Raw genomic sequence first — 21,778 nt, forward strand, 5'->3', positions numbered from 1 at the left:
GAAACTATTCTTTTTTTTCATTACGTATAACATTTAATTAAGTAAATGTTTTCTTTTTGTATTTGATGTGAATACTTCAAGATCAACTGGCTAAATAGACAGATAGATGGATAGACAGACAGATAGTTGTATTTTTATATTGGCAACTGTCACTCACTTTTTAAGTAAATGTCACATAAAAATGAATTTTAGCAGTAAAGGTTTATATATATAAGAGATGAAATCTGGGGACTATTCCTGAATAACTATAATATAGGAATTCAGGAATTATACTATTCCTGAATAGCATAATTCCTGAATAACAGATTACTAAGTACTGAGAACAACTTATTTAATATAAGTATATGAGAATAATTTCAGTTCAGTTATAAATAATGTAGTTTTTCTACCGATTCTATACAGAAGTATTTGATGATATATATATATATATATATATATATATATATATATATATATATATATATATATATATATATATAGACACACACACATTTATTCTGGGGGAATACAACACACTTGCTTTTTTCACAATATAGGGGTAGATGAGGCTGAATATTGCATACAGGACTGTATTAATATGTAATGCAGGCTCTTTATTCAGGATATTCCACTTCAGATTTCATCATAGTCCCCAGATTTCATCTCTTAGAATCCAAATCACTGATCAAAATTATATTTCAGCAATAATCGCCAGCACAGCGGGCATTACCTGTGAGGTGAGGGAGCTTAATGGAAGACAAGGGCAATTATCTAGTAGATAATGCTACTGCAGATATGTACTGTAATATTCCTATTAGGAACTGCAAAAAAAAAAAAAAAAAAAGTATATGAGGATTTCTTACTGCTGTAATAGCCATATTTTTAAGATAACAGCAATGCATATGTATTATATGAATTATAACAAAGAACACAATGTTGCCTTATGGTGCTAGATGGTACGTATGTATGCAAGTAATAGAGACAAACATGAATTAGTGGACAGGCAGAAAGAGTATAGCAGTGTTTAACTTGTGCATACATCTTGTAAATTATTACTGTGATGGCAATGCTGTTGGATATAAACCTTTTGACCATATCTATGAGATACTGTACTAAGGAATGTAAAATAGAATCACATTATCATAGTCCAATATAATTACATTATACAATAGGCGTGCATTATTGATACCACTGTTAAAATAAATTCAAAATGTTGCAACTCAATTTCCCCAAAAATGTTACAAAAGATTTTCTGGCAACAGAAAAACAGCACATGACGACTCAAGGAAATGTGGCATCCTGGTGTTTACTAACAACACTGGCAACGCAATTGCATGGTGTATGGATAAGAGGAGCCTAAGCCAATCAGAGAGCAGTTTTTATAAAATTCTAAGCATAGTGTCTTAAACATTCCTTGAACAAGGAAATGCACAGAACGTCATTACTAAGAAGGGTGAGGCATGACTGACAGTATTCTCCTACAAAACTTAAAACATTACATACCAACTTTCTTGCTTAACTGTGCACGTTTTTATTGCTCCAACTTTTGATGCCATGTGTAATTTGTAATCTGCTTTCATCAGTGAATTTTTTTAACGTTTAAATGCTGTTCTACCCGCTTCCTTCTGTCTTCAGTCTTACTGCGCACTTTTACACAACAAGACAAGTTAACAGCCTGTACAGAAAATGTTATTGACAGGTCAACACAGTACTCCCTGTGGGGCCCCCAGGCAAGATCGGCAAATCGTCAGAGCCACGATTCAAACCAGTGGTTACCCTGATAAAAGAGTGACAATAGTTCAGTCACCTGAGGTTTTATTCTGTGAGGTTCAGGTTTCAGTGAGGTTTTATTCTGACAAGGACGATTCACTGCTAGGGGTGGAGATCAACAGCATTCATTTCACATACGCCCCCAACGGCCACCAGATCGATAAGACTTTTAATCACGACTGACCTTGAGTGGATTCAAACTGGCAACCTAGAGAAGAAAAGCTTCATAATGCATTGCCAATCCTCTGAGACAACCAGCTTACTTACAAAGGTGTAAAAGTGTGTATGTGTATATGTATGCAGGTATGTATGTACCACAGTCATTATCACTGTTTGCATGTAAAACCCCACATAAAACAATATTACGGAAAATATTATTTGTTGAAGATGTGGTTAAGATGTTAGCAGAATTATTTTTTAATGTTTTTAAATCAGACAATAAGGTATTTAATACAATGAAATACATTATATATATATATATATATATATATATATATATATATATATATATATATATATATATAAAGATGACTGGATATGATCGTAAATGACAGTATGTGACAGAAACTCAAAACTGCATTTGGATGACTTTTGTGTCCGCTCATATTTTGTGGTGCTAGCTTCTCCGTTCTTCTACTCTCATCTTCCCATCCATTTCAGATGTCAGCGTTCCCCTCACATAGGCCCTGAAGAATAGCAATTTACTGTACAGCGAGGATCACACCGCAAGTCTAAAATATGGCAACACTAATTTCTGAATTGAAAAAGTTAGACTAACATTTCATTAAGCAAGGCAATTAGTATGTTTAAAAACTAGTGATTTAAACAGAAAAGGTTACTCATTCAAATTGTGGAGAATTTCTAAGGGTATCCTAATAATAGTTGTCTCAATGTTTTGAGGCACATGTCACCTCCCAAGAGAAGGTGCAGTCGAGTTGGATTTAATGAATCCAGAACAGGACGCACTGTGAAAGGAACACAGACGACTGCGACAGACAGAAAAAAATAGCTGTCAGTTCTCCTAAAACAAGAAAACACCCCATCTCCGAGAGAGAGGCCTGGGCTAAGTGATTGATATAATGATAGGGCCGATAGCAGCTGTGAAGGAAGCGGGTACTACAGGGCTAAGAACCGTTTGATCAGCATCAGCCAGAGTGCTGTGCGCGCCAGCCTGCTGCTGCTACTCTCGGCCCTGATTCGAAGGTCATATAAACTAAATGAAGAGGTGGTACTTGTTATGTACTCAAAGTCCCGCTTACTTTTCTTTTGAAGTCAGGTGAAGAAAGGGAAGCACAGCCTCCTCTCCCTCTTTTTCTGACACTTGGAGCAGCAGTGCTGTCCTCAGCAGCTCCGTGGGGTGGTGACTAATTGCCCCCGTAAATCACTGTGCAGCAGTGCGCTACTCCGTTTATTTTTCTGACAGTAATTTAGTGCTTGCTCTTTTCCACACTTGTCATTGCGTGTTTTTCTTCACATTAGAAGCCTGTAGAAAAAGGACAGTAATTAACGGTGCAATACATACTCATGGAAGCTCTTTCATCATAGTGTGATAATTGTACTTCTTGTCTGTCAGGGTAACCTCTCAGTTTCCCTACCTTCTGCAGTGCTATTTGTCAACTCTGGACTGTAGACACAGCCTTGACTGTTATGTAGCTGCTTGCTACTAGTTTTCCTATTTGTCCGAAGCGTAGGTCATTTATATTTTAGAAATAACGTGTCAAAAATTTTAGCCTGATCTGTACAACAAGACAAAAGATTCATAGTAAACATACACCTGGATTCCTGGTAACTTAGTGTTTTGTGTACCGGCACTCTGCACTATGCGTTTTTAATGTAATACATTCTTACAACAGGGAGATGTTTCTATTACCCCAAGTACTAAACACTATACAGTACACACCGTACATGAATTTCGCATACAATTAAATAAGTGCAGAGGAGCATACCTAATGAATCTCAGGGAGAAAATCAACAGAGTAATTGTAGACCCTTTAAACTGGTTACATCCTAACCCGTGATTCATTAACATTTCCAATGTGTATATTTTTTTCCCCTATTGTTTTGCTTGGTAAGATAAAGGGTTTTCATTCTCGCTTTCTTGCATTTATTAATAATGATTTAAATACGACACCAGCTCTGCCTCATGCATTTTGAATACAAAGCCATCCAAAATGTAGCATGCTGACATTAACCCATTTTACTTGGGTAGAATAGCAAATTACACATTTTCTTTGTATCCCATTGTGTTGTTGTTTTAAATTGTAAATGTATCCATCACCGGCGACCCACAGACATAAGGTTAAGTCATCAATAACTTTGCAGGGGAAGATATTGTGAAAGACTTCAGGTTTTTATCATACATCTTTGACTGCTCTCCACCTTTCACTCAGATTTTTTTACCTCACCACATTTCCTCTGGTTTTTAATATCTTCATTCTCCTGTCACAGACAGGGGCTAATGGGATGTGTGGTCAAGATTTCGGGATCCATCAATGCCTCTGTGCAGAATTAGCATGGGCCCAATGCATCACCTGCCAGAGCTGTCAGAAGAGCTGTCCTCTGTTCTTCATTATATACCTCTCGGTTGCTACCTGTCTCTTCACTAGACTAAAAAGTACAGCACTGACAAAAGGGTCTACCACACCCTTCAATGTCAACCTGGGCCACAAAGCAGTAAATTAGGGAGACAGAATCGTAGTTAAAAATGTAAGACCATGTCTGACGTTCTCTGAGATAGCGCTCTCCAGAGTAAGCAGTGTCTTCTTCATAAAAAAAAGGCTTTTCTGCGGGAATTAAGCTGTTTAAAACTATTAACATAATTAGGAATCTTTTGCCCTTGTAGGTACAGAGACCTTAGCTTTGATTATTCATGTTCCAGTCATTGTTATCAGGGTCTGCTCATCTCATTTACACTGTCTCACCCCAATGGCTCACTGGGAGCCGAGGCTCTGTGCTTAGAAGAGCTGCTTCTTTCGGGTTTTTATTTTCACAGAGATTATATCAGTAACTGCTAAGAAGGTCATGATAAAATGAAAAGAGTAAACCAGGGATACAGCTGGGGACTTCTCCTGTTCCTTTCCTTCCCCTGATTAGCAAATCAAAGCTGCCTGAATGATTCACACCATTCACCTGATTTTGTCCTTTTTTCACTAATCATGTAGCAATTTTCCTTTGACTGACAGTTTCCTTTATAATTGGCTCTGATCTGGCAGGGTTCTAATAACCAGAAAATCCCCTCTGTGGGCCCAAAGGCTCCAACGAATTGTCTCCCTGCGCTTCCCCGAGACCATCTGTGGGCTGTGGCGAGCCTTGCTGTTTGTACGCATAGAAGCAGCTAATCTTAATGTTCAATAATGGTGTGAATATTCTATGAGGAGTGGAGTTAAGGACTGGTGGTAGCAGATTCTAATTACTGTTCATTTGCCAGAGTATCAAAGCCTAATTACTGTTCATTTTATGCTCCTGAGGAAAGGGAAAGTCAAGGCAGGGTTTCTGGAGACACCCCCGAGAGATCCTCCAGTCAGTCTTTATCTGTCTTTCTCTGTTTAAATAGGGTGAGTGCTGGTGTGTTAGACTATCCTGAAAGCAAACAAACACAATTCTACAAACAAACACGCTGATCAGTCTCGGGGAAAAGAGAGAAAACACAAAGGGCGTCCATAATACCAAGATTATAGTCTCTTTTGCTCTCCATGCTTTGTCTTTTAATACATTTCTGTAAATATCAGAAGGAGAGGAGTTTGCTATCTTTCCTTTTTACCTAACAGTTTCCACGAAAAAAAAATAAATAAAAAATCATCTCCTCACCTAATCATGACAGAAGGTACTGCTATTGCTATCTGCCACCTATTTGACAGTTTCTGTCACCAATTAGCAGCTAAATCAACATCACCAAAAACAAGAAAACGACGCGATCTATATGTCTATTATTCTGTGTATGCCTTATGTTCTTTTTACATCAGAATACATTGGATTGCCATCAATTTACTGCATACTCGCACCCCCGATCTGAGACGCTTCGTTCACATTAGGGGACTGATGGGTGGGATTAAATTGTCTGTTTTTCCTATCAGCAAGTTTGTCGGGTGATATTCTTCCTGCTTTTTGAATTTACAAGCTGCAGACAACAACATAATGAGGCAGCCAAGCTGTTAGTCAGCCTGCTCTTGCCATGATGAGATGCTAAATGAAAAGCTGGTGAGACACACGCCGTTTGTTATCATTCAATCTGCTTGAAACCGCAAACTGGTCATTATCCAGCCATTATTTTAGTTGATTTACAATCGCAGTGAATGAGGCAATTGCTGTGGCTTGTTCAGTCCCCTGGCGGGAGATGGGAACCAGCTTGTAATTTGCATTTACACGATCTGACTGAGCAGCTTATTAGATCTGGATATTTATTTTCCACTTAACCGATGTTTGATTACACTTTAATAAAGTACAAGAAAACGGCCTGGCTGCCTGTGGCTGATTGATCCTGCCTGGTGGTTTCTTTGGGATTTTTGTTGTAATGAAACAAGAGAGACCAGGGATGAGGCAACTTAGGAAAGTGATAAAAAAAAAGAAAAATACAGTTTGAAAATTACTCATATGGACTAGAGGAAGAAGAACTAGAGGTGACAAGAAGTCTTATTTATTCCCTATCTGATACTAAATAGCCAGCTCAAATCCCCTGGTTTTACAAGCTGCCAAAGGAAGAGGATAATACCCATCGAAATCCAGGCAGGGCAGGCAGAGCACAGGCAGGATCCACCACTCTACAAAACTATTGTTCTAAAAAAAAAAAAAAAATGTTCCGCTTGGACGACCCACAATGCACTGCCACTGATTGCAATAATTAAACATTATTGATGATCTCCCTGTGCTTGATTGAGAATTTCATTAACTGCTTTCACTTAATAAAACCTTTCCGCTCCAGCAGATCAGGAAGTCCCAGCTCCGAGACAACCTTTCCTCTCAGTGCCTGAGCTACACAGAGCAATAAGAGTGTAATAATAATGGCTGTGATTGATGCGCTGCTGTTTTATTCTCCTATTGAAACAACTCTCAAAAGGTCACATTAAAATAGTATACACTTCAATATCCCTGCAAAGGAAACCAAGATGCTGGGGGGGGGGTTATTTATCTGGTTTATTTTATTTATTTATTTTTCTGTTCTTGTTTGAAGAATGAGATGTAATGATAAGCATAAACAATGTTATATAATGAAACAACAACCCTTTCTAGCCAGGGTATAAAAAATAGGAAATATTAACAGTGTCAACTGTCTGTTCCAAGCCCTGAATATTATCATTACTCACAGTTTTCATCAATTGCAAATTATACTGGGGTTTTTTTTGTTGTTTTGTATTATGCAGCATTACATTTCAGCAATAAGTATCCCCATTGTGGCTGTTAGCATGTCATAACAACCACCTATAGCTCAGATGAATTGCTCTTTCTAATATTAGTATTACTTGCTTTAACATAAATGTGGAAATTCTGACTTGCATATGTTTTGCAGAGGGAAACTATTTCTAATCGAATAATTATTACATATGCATTGCATTCCAAGCTGTCAATGATATTACATTATTATACTGTATATGTATATATCATATTATACATGAAAAGCACAATGTATTCACATTCCCAATCTGTTAACCCATATGGAAATAAAAACAAATAATGCAAATCTTTCCAGATGCCAAATGTATGATTATGTCTACTTTCTTATAAAATTATAATATCGTATGCCACGCTTTATATGGATGTATATGTGCTTGCTCGCCTACTTTAAAATTTATTTATTGGCATATATTAAAGATACAGCCGATTCCATATGGGCAGTCATTAAATAAAGCTAAATAACACCTCATTGCATGTGCCAGTGATCACCAGTGGAATCTTCTGCTGCACTAATAATGATCCAACCTGTGTCCTAGCCTTCTGTACTCTGCAGCACCAACTGAAAACACAGACTTTGAAGCATTACTTGTATAAATCAACCAAAAGGTCAATGTTGTCTATATGGGTTTTATTTTTCAGGTCACAATATATGTATTCTTTCATTCCAATTTACCTCCTCCTCCTCCCCAGACTACCCCTTTATAGTTGGGGTGGGGGTCTTCCCTTCAATAGGCCTGGCCGGTGGTTCACACACTCCTCTCCAGCAAACTTGAAGCTCTTTTGACCTCGGACCAGGTCGCCCACTCAGCCCAGCAGCTGTGGAGGTAAAGCACAAAGAGCCGGGAGGGTTGAGTCCCGAGGGGTGTGTTTATTTGAAGCATATGAGCTTTCAAATTGCTGTTATGTTTTCTGCTCATGATTCCTTTGGACCCTAACAATAAATGTTTATGGTCTCTCTTAAATCCTGTTGAGTTGTTTCTGACTGTGAATGCCTTGTTTAACCACTGATGAATGACGACATGGCTGGAGACAAGACAGGACAGCCAGCTGTGGCCCACTACCAATGTCTGTTCAGCTTTATGTGTAGAATTAGGGGAAAAAAGGCCTACAGTGCACAAGTTATAGTCTGCACATATCGTGCCCAGTTATAGAAATAAAAAAAGACTAAGTTCTTGTAAAATAATTTTGTATCATTACTGTATTACGCTAACCCAAGTCTCAGCCCTATCCTTAACCTCATCAACAGTACCAGAGATAAAGACAGACAATTACCATATTAACTCCTCTTAATTGTTCCACGCTTAATATCAAGCCCACCATAACAACGATAGACTGTGCATCTTTCACCAAGCAAATATCTTTTATACCTATGGATCCCTCAGCAGCTTGGAACATTGTTACATTTTGCCTAACACATCTGCATACAGAATCGAGCCAAACTAAAAAAGATCTGTGCCAGCACTGAGCCAGCCTGACGCAGAATGACTCTGAATTGATCCCAGGGGTCGGGGGTTTGAGTAAATATGAAACCGCTAACTGACTGATTGACTACAGGACAAAACAGCAAATATCTTGACAGTGCTTCCTTTTTTTTGTAGCTGACTTTTGGCTTAAAAGGCATATGTGGCATGTATAAATACTTATGCCAAGCTCAGAGTATTGTTTATTTTAAGTCTACAATGAATTTCTGTATTCTGTCCTTTTGAAACTTTGTATAGCAAAAGTACCAGTAATTGAATTAAATGATGTATGATGTCCTTAATGTTATTGCCCTCAAATGCATACAAATTAATAGATCACAGTACAAGAGGTAGAGGGAATTAGTATGTAATTGTGTTACTCAATGCCAAATATGAGTTCTAATTATCTGCAGAATTGTGTTCCTAACAAGGGAAACCTATAGTGTAGAGTCCACTTGGCTTGGAATGACATAATTACAAATTCAGTACAATATTTTCTACTACTGTGTAATAAGATATTTTTAATAAATGTGAAAACCCTTATTTCTATCTATATTGTAGCGTCACCGTAATTTGTTTTTTATAAAAACCTACAATGTTTTTTTTTTTTTTTTTTTTTTTGTCAATGCGTCAAATTCCAAAAGTCCAAAACCAAGCATCTATACCAGTAACACATTTTAAAAACCTTGCAACCCTAAAGAATGATTAAATTCCTAAAGGAACCGCCTTCCTTCATGGTTAAGTGTGAAGCCTTCATTTACAGAAGTATCCAGCAGACGTTTCTGAGTGAGTATAATGAGGGCTCCGCCACATAACAGGGACTGCTTGAAGATTATTATTGTATTAGCTACAGAAAGGCAACCCTCCCCCAACACACACACACATACACACACACACACACACACACACACACACACACAGCTGCCACACAGGCACAGACAATAACAACTTGAGAAGAAAATGATTTTTATAGTTCACTTTGACCTCTAAAGTGCTACTTGAACTCGAAACAAAACATACTTGAAATCTCTCACAAAAAAAAAAAAAAAAAAAATTGTGGTTTGTTGTACCGGTGCTGTAAAAAGAGGTTGTTTTTTTTCTAAAAAATCAATGCATTACTCTTCCCTTTAGTAAAAAGTATTTAAAAATTGACCCCATGGGTCTGCTTCACCCGTGACTTGAGGCATTATTATACCCTCGCTGTCACAAAGTACCCCCTCAGGTCATTACTTTGCAGCACTGAGAACCCTCGGCAGGATAACAAAAGAGGAGCTAGCTTCTCTCTGAGATTCATCGAGCACTCGAACGAGTACAGCGCACTGGCCTGGGATCTGAAGAGGTGGCATAGCTCCTTTTTGGCCAGCATCAGCCTTGGAATCTGCCCATTTTGGTTTCTGTTGTGTTTGTTTGCATGTGTACATGAATGGTTACCCAGTAAAAAAAAGACTAACTGCATTGTCTTCATCTGTTTCATTTGATTTATAGCTTCTTTTTGTTAAACTTTATTTAACCTGGCAAGACAGCATCGACTGGCCAAAATGATTTTTTAATTCCATTATTACAACTGTAAACCATTGTTTCTACTACACATAGATAGCATATTAGATCCATATAACACAAACATTAATTATTCATATTACCATCGCCATGTCTGTTCTTGATAAATTCTTCTGAGGTTTGGTTACTATGTAATTACCTTGTTACTAATGGAACTTAGATCTATGGAAAAAATGATCTATTGCAGAAATGATACCAGTCAAAACAGCAAGATTTCAAGCACTTACATCAGCACATAGCGATGGTACTGACTTTCTTTAAATACTACCAGTATTTATTTATTTTTTTAATTACCACCCAAAGTATATGAGTGTTCCATCACTGGACTGGGGCTTGAAGATGATCACTCCTCTGAAACAGTTGCAGGTTGTAATAATTTTTTTTTAAATGTGAAAGCTTCAGGATTGGGATCAGGTAAGGTATTTATCTTGCTGACTTAGTTATTCTGCACCATACACTACTTAATGGGTTCCTGGTGGAAAAAGAAAAAAAAAACATATGATGGCATACCCAGGTGACACATACCGGTCACATGGCTCTGTCTGCTAGTTCTCCCAGTTCCTCAAATTGCTCCATCAAGCACGAGCCAGGTAATCCCATGATGCCAACAAAGGAGATTCATTACCTAGCCCTGGTATCCACCAATCCAGTGACATGAAATAAACAGTCAGTGCTACCACTAGGCTCATCAAGAGTTTTTTTAAGCCTTAATAGGGCTACAAAAAGCGAGGCAGTGCTGCAAGAATAACATATTAAAATGGGGTAATAAAAGCATGGTTGTGACTGGGGGCCAAAGAGAGCACAGCATTTCCAGGCTAGGGAGGGGAACTCGGCTGGGGTTGGTTCACCTCATTGTCTAAACTACAGCAATCTCTACTGGTCAGGCACCACAGAGACCTCCAGGCTGAAGGGTCAGTATCTTAGCAACACTCAGTGCTTTAGCTTGCTGGGTGTAAAAAGGCAACTCACTATACAGAAACATTGCAGTCTGCACAGTATTGTTGTTGGGACCAGTTTACTACACCTTTTCTGCAGTGCCCAGTGTTTTCTACATGTGGGGAGAAGAAGCTATGAAAGGGTAGCAATAATAATTTAAATGAAACCATACATCTGTATCCTTAAGCCACCTCAAGCATCTATGTTATTGGGGGACCATGCAGTTTTACTGGAAAAAAAAAAAAAAATTAATACAATACCCTGCAAGATTGTTATTATTATTATTAATAATAATAATAATAATAATAATAATAATAATAATAATAATAATAATAATAATAATAATAATATTATTATTATTATTATTAGGCATAATTAATTAATTACACACATTACAAGTCTTGTATGACATGAAATTGTAGTAGTGGTCAACCCTAAAACATACAGTAAACTAACAACTTACATATTAAAATCATTTTTAAATTGAAGTTTGATGAAAGTGATGCTTTTTTTGTATTTAGAGTTTACTTTATATTGTTTTGTAGTATACCAAATAAAATGATGAAACCCTTTATTATTATTATTATTATTATTATTATTATTATTATTATTATTATTATTATTATTATTGTTCAGTGGACAGTGTGTGTGTGTGTGTGTGTGTGTGCGTGCGTGTGCGTGCATGCGTGTGTGTGTGTGTGTGTATATCAGTGTGTGTGTGTGTGTGTGTGTGTGTGTGTGTGTGTGTGGTGCGTGTATGTGTGGTGTGTGCGTGCGTGTGTGTGGTTTTCGGAAGCAGGACAGTCATACCTAGTTACAATATGTGGTCAAAGCTGCCCTCCTATGGAAATGGAAAAATGAAACCTGCAAATGTTTAACTCTTCCTCTGTAATCTAGAAACCGTTCTCTTGAGACCCTGGGCTGGACACTAAAGAGTGTCTGACACTGAACAGCACAGAGCCAATCCCTGCCATCATAACAAATCACCTTGGCTGATTGTGTACCGAGAAGTTCCCATTGTCCGTTTAGGGGAAAATCACAGAATCAAGCAGAGCAAAAATATCAAGAGCACAATCTGAACATAACGCTTGATCAGACTCATCCTGAGGCCTCTACATCTCATCTGCGTAACTAAATGTAGTTTTCCCTATCACTTTTGTTTTGACCTCGAACCTGAAAGAAACTGAAAAAAAAAACACACTTAAAGGGGTTGGACAGGAAATGAGAAATACTTACCACAACACTGTCAATTGAGTGTAGGGTCATTATCACACAGGCAGTACGGCACTGACAAGCCACTGTTATGACGAGACACACATATGGAAGCACCAGCCAACCAAGCAAATACTACTACAGTATGAGCCCTTTCTCAAAGTACATCTCCTGTAAATGCCAGTATATTGCTACTATACTGTAGATATTTGTCAGAGATTAGAAGCAGGTTTATTGCATTTAACATTAAAGGTCTGGTACATATGCGTTCATCTATCAATGCACGTATCTGTAACAGGCAATGCTTGGGAAAATAAAGCAGTATTACAAAATGTGTGTGCGTGCTTCTGTTTGAATCATTTTCAATTAATACAGTCATATAAACCATCCATTACATTTATATTAAAAAAACACATTTTTCTTGGTCTGTTTCTCCATATCACACCAAAAAAGCAAAGTTTAGTCCTCAATCCTGTATATGTAAATAATGCATCTATAGAGAACAACTGAGCAAGCCGAACAGACTGAATGGTTTTCTAAGTGTTTCATTCTGCTGTGAGCAGGACCCCATACTGTGACAGCTAGATTAGATAAGGCGCATTACTTATATTTTTATCGCCAGAAATCACACTTTTGAATATGTGCTGTTATTTTCTCTGACAATAATGAGAAAAAATTGAAAATTTGATGTGTTTAATGTTTACTGAGAAATGGCACAGTGAAAAGCACAGTACGCATCTGAACATCCTGGGAATAAGACTGTTCAAGAGCACTGAATTACACCAGAGCAAATACTGTAACTTAATGGTACCGGTGTAAACCAATTTTTATTCCCCCCCACATGCATGTTTGTTATTTATCCTAGTTTTATGTAAATGGTGCATGAATAATGCTAGTAAATGGAAGCAATGTTTGCAGGCTGTCATTGTGTATTATTGTAGGTTAGACTGGACCTGTCATAGGGGACTGGATGGTACAAGTTTAGTGTTAGGTTTAGGGAAAGTGGTCTTAAAATGAAGGTTTTATTTGAAAATGCATGCATATAGACTTATATGCAAAGAAAGGTTACTTTGTTACAAAAAATCAGGGGCTACAAATATTTGGAAAGGGAACTAATATTCCCGAATATTGGTTTCTAGGGGGAACGAATATTCGTTCCTGGGAGAACAAATATTCAGCGTGAACATATATTATTTGAAACCGGAATATATAAATACATAATTATTATTATGTTACATATACATAGATATTTTATCATTTACTTGTAAGCTGTTTTGTACAGTGCTAATAGCATTGTTTTTCTATAGTATTTGCTGGAGTGTTTAGTGCTAGAGAGGTATCATCCACCACTTTACATCACAGGCTGTAATCCCCACCCCTTTGTGGGCATTCGTCCAAATGCAAGCACAGCCAAGATGTCTCTTACATTGGGCATAACATATTGACCTCTCCGAGTTGCTTTTTGGAGGTACTGTACTGTACTAACGTATCTTAATAAAACAGATTTTCTATTTTCAAAGGTAATAAAACCTTGCAGGTACAATCTGTATTAGCTCAACGCCATCCAACAGCGAAGGTAAAATAATTTCACATCATGCCAAATGTTACATTGGATTTTTTTTAATATTAAGAAATGAACGATACTGTTAAATAAAATACATATTATTATTTATTTATTTTTTCAATTTAAAGTTATCAATTCTATTGTTTGCCATTGTAGCATAGCTACATTTTGGGAATTGGTACTAGATACTTAAAAAAATACCTTTGATATAAGTAATCAAAATAAGAAATATGGTAATTTGATACCCAGAGGTTTTCAAGTAATAAAAAGGGTAATCCTTAGTATAAACAGGTTATAAAGCCGAAAGTTATTTTAAGTTATTAAAATTAATATTTATAATATAAACCAAACATTCTGAAAGGATGGTCTCATTCTGGAAATCAGATTAACTTCAAGAGTTATAGAGTGGCACTGCCTACATAAAAAAAACAGCAACATGGATATATATATATATATATATATATATATATATATATATATATATATATATATATATATATATATTGGGTGCAATGAAAAGGCCTTTCGTGGAGCACAATGACTTATTAATTCAGAGTGAGTGAAACAGTTCCAAAGACAAATCAAAGCCTTTATTTAATAAAGTGCACTTGTAAAATATGTTTTAAACCTCTACAAACTTCCTTCACTTGTTTATTTTCTCCTGCTAACACAAAAGGAATCGAGAGTGTCATTGTTATGATATATTGCCTTGCCTGATGTCTTTACAACCTAAACAAATGAGCTCTAGGACATTGTGCTTTGCTGTTGAAACATATGGAAAAGCTGTGTACACAACCAATCACAAAAAGAAAATCTGAATTCCTTTTTTATGGAAAGTTATATATCACAAGTCTGTTGATCATTAAAGATATGATTACCATTGGCGCTCCTCGGAAGGTGGCATATTTATTGAGCTAGGAACAGATGGGGACATGCATTTTCCTTGCAAATACTTTGGAAATTGCTCTTTTGGTAGCAGTATAAAAATGATGTACTGTACAGGCACCTTAGCCGTGCAATACAAGGACAAGAGGTCCAGATATGCACAGTATAAAAACATCACATCCGCTCTGTCACTTTCTTGATTGATCTGCACAATACTATGGGAAACTTGTTGGCTTGCAGAGGATACAGTGCAAATAACTCATCACAAAAAGGCATGCAACCTATCTGTCTGCTTCAGCTTCCAGAATGACATACAGGCCTCCCCTGCAAGGATACATCATTTTCCACCATGAGCAATATTCAGTGTCAATGAAAAGAAGTGGCTACGAAAAAAAAAGAAGGTTGACTATCGCAAGAGGCATAGGAGAAAATATGTTTTTGTAATGACAGCTATGCCATCTCACTTACTTAAGCCCTGCAAACAGACATTCGAAACCAATGTTCATTACCATATTGATTGAAATGGTTCATCATAGTGTAATTTTAGATTTAACGCCAACATATTGGAAAAGAGAGCAAAGAATTACCTAACAAAAGAACAACATTCTACCACAGGGACGCTTCCCTGTTCCAGTTCATTGATGGAGTTGATTAAGTTTAAATGAAGCAGACACTGGATAAAAGTAGGGGTATTGACCAGTGGGCACTGTGCTCTGCGCTTGAAAAGGCCTGATACATGCAGAAAAGCAACATTTGCTAAATGCTCTAATCTTCAATCAAATCTTACATCAGTACAGACAAAGTCTGGTAATGAGAGATTCAATGAAGCATGCTGGAGAAAGAATTAATCCTCTTGGTTTAAACTCGGTTCAACTTTGAAGCTTGCTCCCAAGGATAGACAGTTATCTAAATGCTAAATAAGAAACTTCTTGTACTTTTCACGGCATGCTAATCTTTTGTCTATTTCATCTCCATTATCTGTACTCTTACAGATTTCAGTTGTTGTGCTGGTGATTATATCAACCCCAGGCTGGCAGTAGCAGCAAGAAATGAGCTCCAGAATGTGTAACAGATCCGAATACAACACTAATTCAAAAGGGAAGGCATGGCTATTAACCACTCTCTGTCCGAACCCCAAGAGTGGCCAGTCGCTCAATGTGGGGCTGCAGTGGCAGGTCATTTCTTCTTTATGTTGCCTGACATAAAGCTGTTAGTCACCCAAACCTTGACCAATACCTCTTTTAATACCAATAATTTAGCAAGCAAATTTATAACAGCTTTCCTTGAAAATGGGATCACACTTTTTTTTTAATTGAGCACTGTAAAAGGTGCCCTTTTGTAGTCCTGTCTTAATAAGTTTTAGATTTGTCGAATCAACCGCTCGCCAGGAGGCAGATGGGAAGTGTGATCTCTGTTTTTTCTGCTTTGCATTGTCAATAGACTCTACTTTGCATAGAACTGGGTAGGAAAATGTACCAGTGGAAGAACAAATACGAGACTACTAGACTAATACACAGAGCCGTTTTTCATCCAAGCACCTGTTTGAGAATTATAAACATGACGAGAGATTGGTGTAAGTATTATGGGAGGTGGTTTAAAATGTAGCACTAGAAAACAATAAATGCCTGCAATTTGTAGCTTTCTAAAGATATATATATATATATATATATATATATATATATATATATATATATATATATATATATATATATATATATATATATAATTTTCTGCATTAAAAATGAAAGTACCCAACCATTTGAGTCTCGAAGAAGTTGTCTCTACTTAAAAAAAGTGAATCTCGCACGTGATTATTAGAAGGTGAGCGCGTGAAGAGAAGCTGTAAGACCTCGTGACAGGTAGTATTATATCTAACAGGTGACAAGTCCCAGGACGATCAGGGAATGTTACAACCGCGTTGTCAGCTTAGAGTTTTCCAAGCCTTAGACAGGACCTCAGTAAAAAATAAATCATTAAGCTTGAGGTGTCATGGGTTTCAACACTTTTCTTATCCGTCATTAACTGTCGCAGTCGATAAGCCAATGTGCAAAACGTTGGTTTTGCAAGCAGTGACGTTTACAAACAACTCCAAATTGAACAGTGTTAACAAAGGTAATGAATACGTAATTAAAATCTAAGAACATCAGCGTGTTCATTTCTGCAGTTTATAGCCAATTAAAAAAGGATTTTTTAATTTATTGTGGTAGGATTTATTGTGGTATCTAAAAGATCATATTACGTTATTACAAAGTACTTTTTTCATAAAAAACGCGAAAATGGTAGATTAAGCTGTATTTAACATATAGCCAAATGTACTGTACAATTTGCTTCAGATGTGTGCGCTCCAGTGGGTACAATGCATTTTTCCACAAAATGTACAATACGAATATATACAAAGCACGGCAGGTCAACGCATGGTAAATAAACCAATAGTTTGTTTTTAATATAAGGTCAACAATATGCTTATTGTTCCAGGTCGATGGTATTTTTTATTTTTTTTTTAATCATTAATATATGTGGGTTTCATACGCTTCTCGCAGAGCTATGGGACTCCAAGCAGGGTCTGCTGTCACAAATGTGATCTAATCTGCATGTTTGTCTCTTAAACAGGGCATGTTAGCTTCTTTTTTTCTATCAAATCGACAGGATATACAGCCTGGGAGATCTGCAATAAAACAAACTGTATTCTCAAAAGGTATGTGTGACTTTGTTCTCATACGCTTGCCTGTTAGCTGCACACTGACTGCCTTTTAATCTGTCAGTTATTTATTTTCTGTTTTGTCATCTGTTCTATATATTCACTTGTCGCCTGACACTTTTTTTTTTCAAGTACAATGCAGTTGGGTCGCAATTAAATTTACCAACAAAACAAAAAGCAAAAGCAAAGAAAAACACATCGTGGAGTTATTCCACGTTTAAATTGTTTCAGCAAGAAAAATCAGACACCTATAAAAAAAAAAAAAGAATATATTTCATGTTTATTATCATAGTTTTTCAGTGTTAAAAAATTACAAATACGTCAAGGTAGCTACAACGCAATTGCTGTGCGTTGACAATACATCTTGTTGTAATGTACGTTCACACTCACATTAAAGTACTTCAGATCCATAATGTTTAAAACAATCACCTTAAAATTACAGTATCAATCTTAATCTAGTATTAGTAGACTGGCTCTTTGTCAATATATTTGATAGTCTAAATTAAAATACATGATTGCTCACAGAAATAAATATTCGTATATAAATTTACATTAGTTATTTTTATTGACTGGAGAGTGATAATGTATTTAATACTGAAAAGCAAAAGGGAATGCATACTGTTTGGGGTTAGATTCTTGAAATTGGAAAATTCGCGACGTCATCTTAGTTATTATTTTTGTTTGTGTGTCTCTTTAATGTTGTGAGAGAGGGGCACTATGGTATCGTTTCCCAGTGATAACCTAGGTGCAAAAACAGTCTGCACAATCCAGAGGGGCATTATTTTAAATCAGTTTAATTAATAGGAAATATTCTCACCAGAAAATCCCAAAGGCCTGCTACCGAGAGGCCTAGCCGTAGACACCAGACGTTTACTCCGGACTCTTGAGGTTCTGCGTGTGACCTCCGGGGGGGTTAAACCATAAAAGATTGTGTGCCTCATTGTATTCACATAAATTAGAGTCAGAAAGCATGAGCAAAGCTATAGTGACAGCAAATAACACTATGTTACACACAAAGGAAACGAGTTCAAAACAACAACAACAACAACAACAACAATAATAATAATAATAATAATAATAATAATAATAATAATAATAATAATAATAATAATAATAATAATAATAAATAAATACATTAAAAAAAACAGTTTATGTTTCTATTTGAACATCAAGCTGAAATATTATGCGTCCTGCATTGGAATAGCTTAATATAATTACAGTATGCCCACAGCCAATTATAATATTATTAAAATGTACTGCACTCTGCATTTATGTCAACGATATGAATTAAAGGTGTTATGATTTTCATGCTTCATACATTATTAGTCTTAAAAATAAAAACGGAACACGAATAATTTCTGAATTTGTCCATGTTGTTCATATCATTTCATTTATAGAGCACTGGGATACAGATGCAGGTTCATATTGAAAGTAACATTTCTGACAACGTGCGTTGTTTTATTTTTTATTATTATAATTATTTTGTAAATAATAGCAGGTGTAAAATTTAAATCCCTCTATTTTATACAAGAACATAATAATTGTAACAGTATTAAAAAAAACACAAAATTGCAAACTTATTTCTATGTTTTATATGGAGAAAAATAGCATAAAAATATTCCAAGTCATTCATAATCAGTATTTGGTGTGTATTTATTTCATCCTGAGCCATAATTTTCTCATCTCAACCTCCTTTGTCTAAAAAAATGAAGATTTGGAGACAGTGGCCTACAACAGAATATATATATATATATGATCTAATGAGTGTGTCCGTGTAAACGACACTGTGGTCTAATGCTAAGAGGATTTGTCATCTGTATCCATTAAACATGCTTCACATCGTTAGCCTATATGCACATTCAATATAATATCATAAATTACAAATACTTATTTGCATGTATTACTACGGGAACGATGAGAGCATATTGTGTTTCACAGACGTTTACAGAATTGCAACTTTTCACCAAAAGCGGCTTTAAAACGTTGAGCCTGACTGAGCTGCTTAAACTTTTGTCATTCAATGCGCTGATCAGAACAAAACTTTTTACGGTTGACAATTGTATTGACGGTGACGCTTTACTTGCCTTTTAAATGTTAATTAAATGAAATGGTTTGTGTGTATGTTGTTTAGGCCTATAAAAAAAACTCCGGTGTTAAATTAAAGGACATAACCCTTCTGTTTAGTATCAGCACCGTGCAATACATTCATTGTAAAGAACGACTGTTATCTGTTTGTCATAAAATACTGTACATCTATTACACATCAGGACCAGACTAATATACATAATTATCTTTAAATAAAAAAAAACATTATACTATAGAAATGTCTAGCCTATTAATGTATTTATATAATAATAATAATAATAATAATAATAATAATAATAATAATAATAATAATAATAATAATAATAACAGGAAATGTATATATTTAAATGCATTTGCATAAACGCGGTTATGCTAAGAAATGAAAAAATGCAGCTATTAAAATATATACGATAAAAGTAATCATAGGCTTGCATATAGCTACTGCACAAAGATTGCAGTGTAAGACTCTGTAGCCTACCTACCGCTTGTATTGAAGGTGCCTCTTGCTCGCGCTCTAAACCAGAGTGGCCCCTGGTGTTCAACAGCAGATATGCACGCCTGGTGATGAATATTATAATAAAGAGCTGCGCAGTACTATGACTTGAAAGCAAACAAGAAGCGGCACACGGCCAAGTACTGACAAAAATCTATGATGTCCTTTTGATTGGTTTAATTTATTCCAAATTGTCCTTGGATTGAAACGATCAATTAACACCCCAGAAACGCGCTGAGAAGTAGATTGTCACGCTATTTATTACAGAGTGGTTATCATACGTTTATAGGGTTTATGTTCAGCAATCATTTTAAGATAGGTGTTGAGCAACTGTAAACGTGATTTTACAAAAAAATACAGAGCAGACATGGCACTGAGGCTATACACGCACAACTCGACATGCAGTTCCAAGGACTGAGAACCAGACTCCACATTAAGTGTTTAACTTAAAATAAGCACACAATATGTGTAGCCACTATTCCTGAGAAGATGTTAATGTATATTGGATGAAAATAACCATGTATCACTATGGCAAAACTACTAAGTACGGCTACTAAGCTATGAGACTTTTTCCACATTTCTGAAGAATTGCGCATCAAGTTTTTATTTATTTATTTATTTATTTTTGATAACATGCGAACTCGGCTGCTAAGAAAGGGAGACCACAAAAAAATTATATGATATTATTACATTATGTAAATGCGAGTTGAATATAGATATGCGTGGTTATTATTAAAAAGTAAAATGTCTGGTATAATAATAATAATAATAATAATAATAATAATAATAATAATAATAATAATAATAATAATAATAAAGTTTGGCAATGGTTTTATAAAAATCATTCTATGTAACACAGTAAAGCCAGTATAGTGATATTTAATGTGATATTCTATCCCGCCTGATTTTGATGCACCTTACAGCAGAGATAAGAGGTATTTCATTTTATTAATTGTAGCGCGGTGTCAAATTAGGAATTCCATGGTTTTATACACTTCAAATAATGTGCGTTAAATTAACACAGAGGACGGTTTCTGGGATTAACAAACATCAACGGTATAACCCTAATTAGCCTGTCACTCAGTTGCAGGTAGAAGTATGCTTTTAGTATTTATCTAGTATTAACCTTTTTATTCGTCTCAGAAAAGGTTCCTTTGCATCTGCTTTGATTAAGTAAAAACAGACATTCTGTGTTAAATAATTAACGAAGAACCGTTTGTGTTACATTTGACACAAATTGTGTTGGCGCTGTTGTTGTTGTCTGTTCTTAATCTCACACATTTCATTTTGGCACATGCTTACCGTTTCCTTCTGTATCCACATCAAATCTTTCGTATTGTGGCTTGACAAAACTCCAGTTTATTGAAGTAAAAAAGGAGGTCAGGTTGTGCCTAGAGGGATGAGGGGCAGCTGTTTACTGACCAGCTATCTGTCACACCTACCTTGCTTTCTGAAGTCATTCTTTAGCGAGTAATTAATAGGAAATAATGGCATCGCCAGAGGCGCCACATCAGTCTAGAGCATGTCACAGTCTAACCAGGACTTTTCACAACATTATTATTATTTGTATTATTTAAAATGACACATAAATAATGGAACTTGCTATTGGAATTGACATCAGCCACGCTTTCCTGCTTCATAATACAAGACAGTTAACACTATACACGGAGAAAAAAATAAAAACACAGCGTATTGTATGAAATTGTTGTTATTCTAGTATCCTATTTTTAGATGCACGCAAAGCATCTTAT

General features: G+C 36.0%; 1 long non-coding RNA gene across 2 annotated transcripts in view; it reads right to left on the reverse strand.

The window, feature by feature from the left end:
• Positions 1-20,095, reverse strand: part of LOC131738121 (uncharacterized) — a 30,508-nt gene extending 10,413 nt beyond the window's left edge. Inside the window, exons 1-2 of one of the 2 annotated variants that reach the window (XR_009329644.1) lie at positions 20,017-20,095; positions 7,811-7,953 (exon numbers count right to left, since the gene is read on the reverse strand). This is a non-coding gene — a long non-coding RNA (uncharacterized LOC131738121). Of the gene's footprint in view, positions 1-7,810; positions 7,954-18,266; positions 18,379-20,016 lie in introns of those variants that run through there. The other variant, XR_009329645.1, reaches the window with a different exon arrangement.
• Positions 20,096-21,778: the final 1,683 nt, after the last annotated feature.

Source organism: Acipenser ruthenus, chromosome 10, assembly GCF_902713425.1.
Source record: "Acipenser ruthenus chromosome 10, fAciRut3.2 maternal haplotype, whole genome shotgun sequence".
NCBI lineage: Eukaryota > Metazoa > Chordata > Actinopteri > Acipenseriformes > Acipenseridae > Acipenser > Acipenser ruthenus.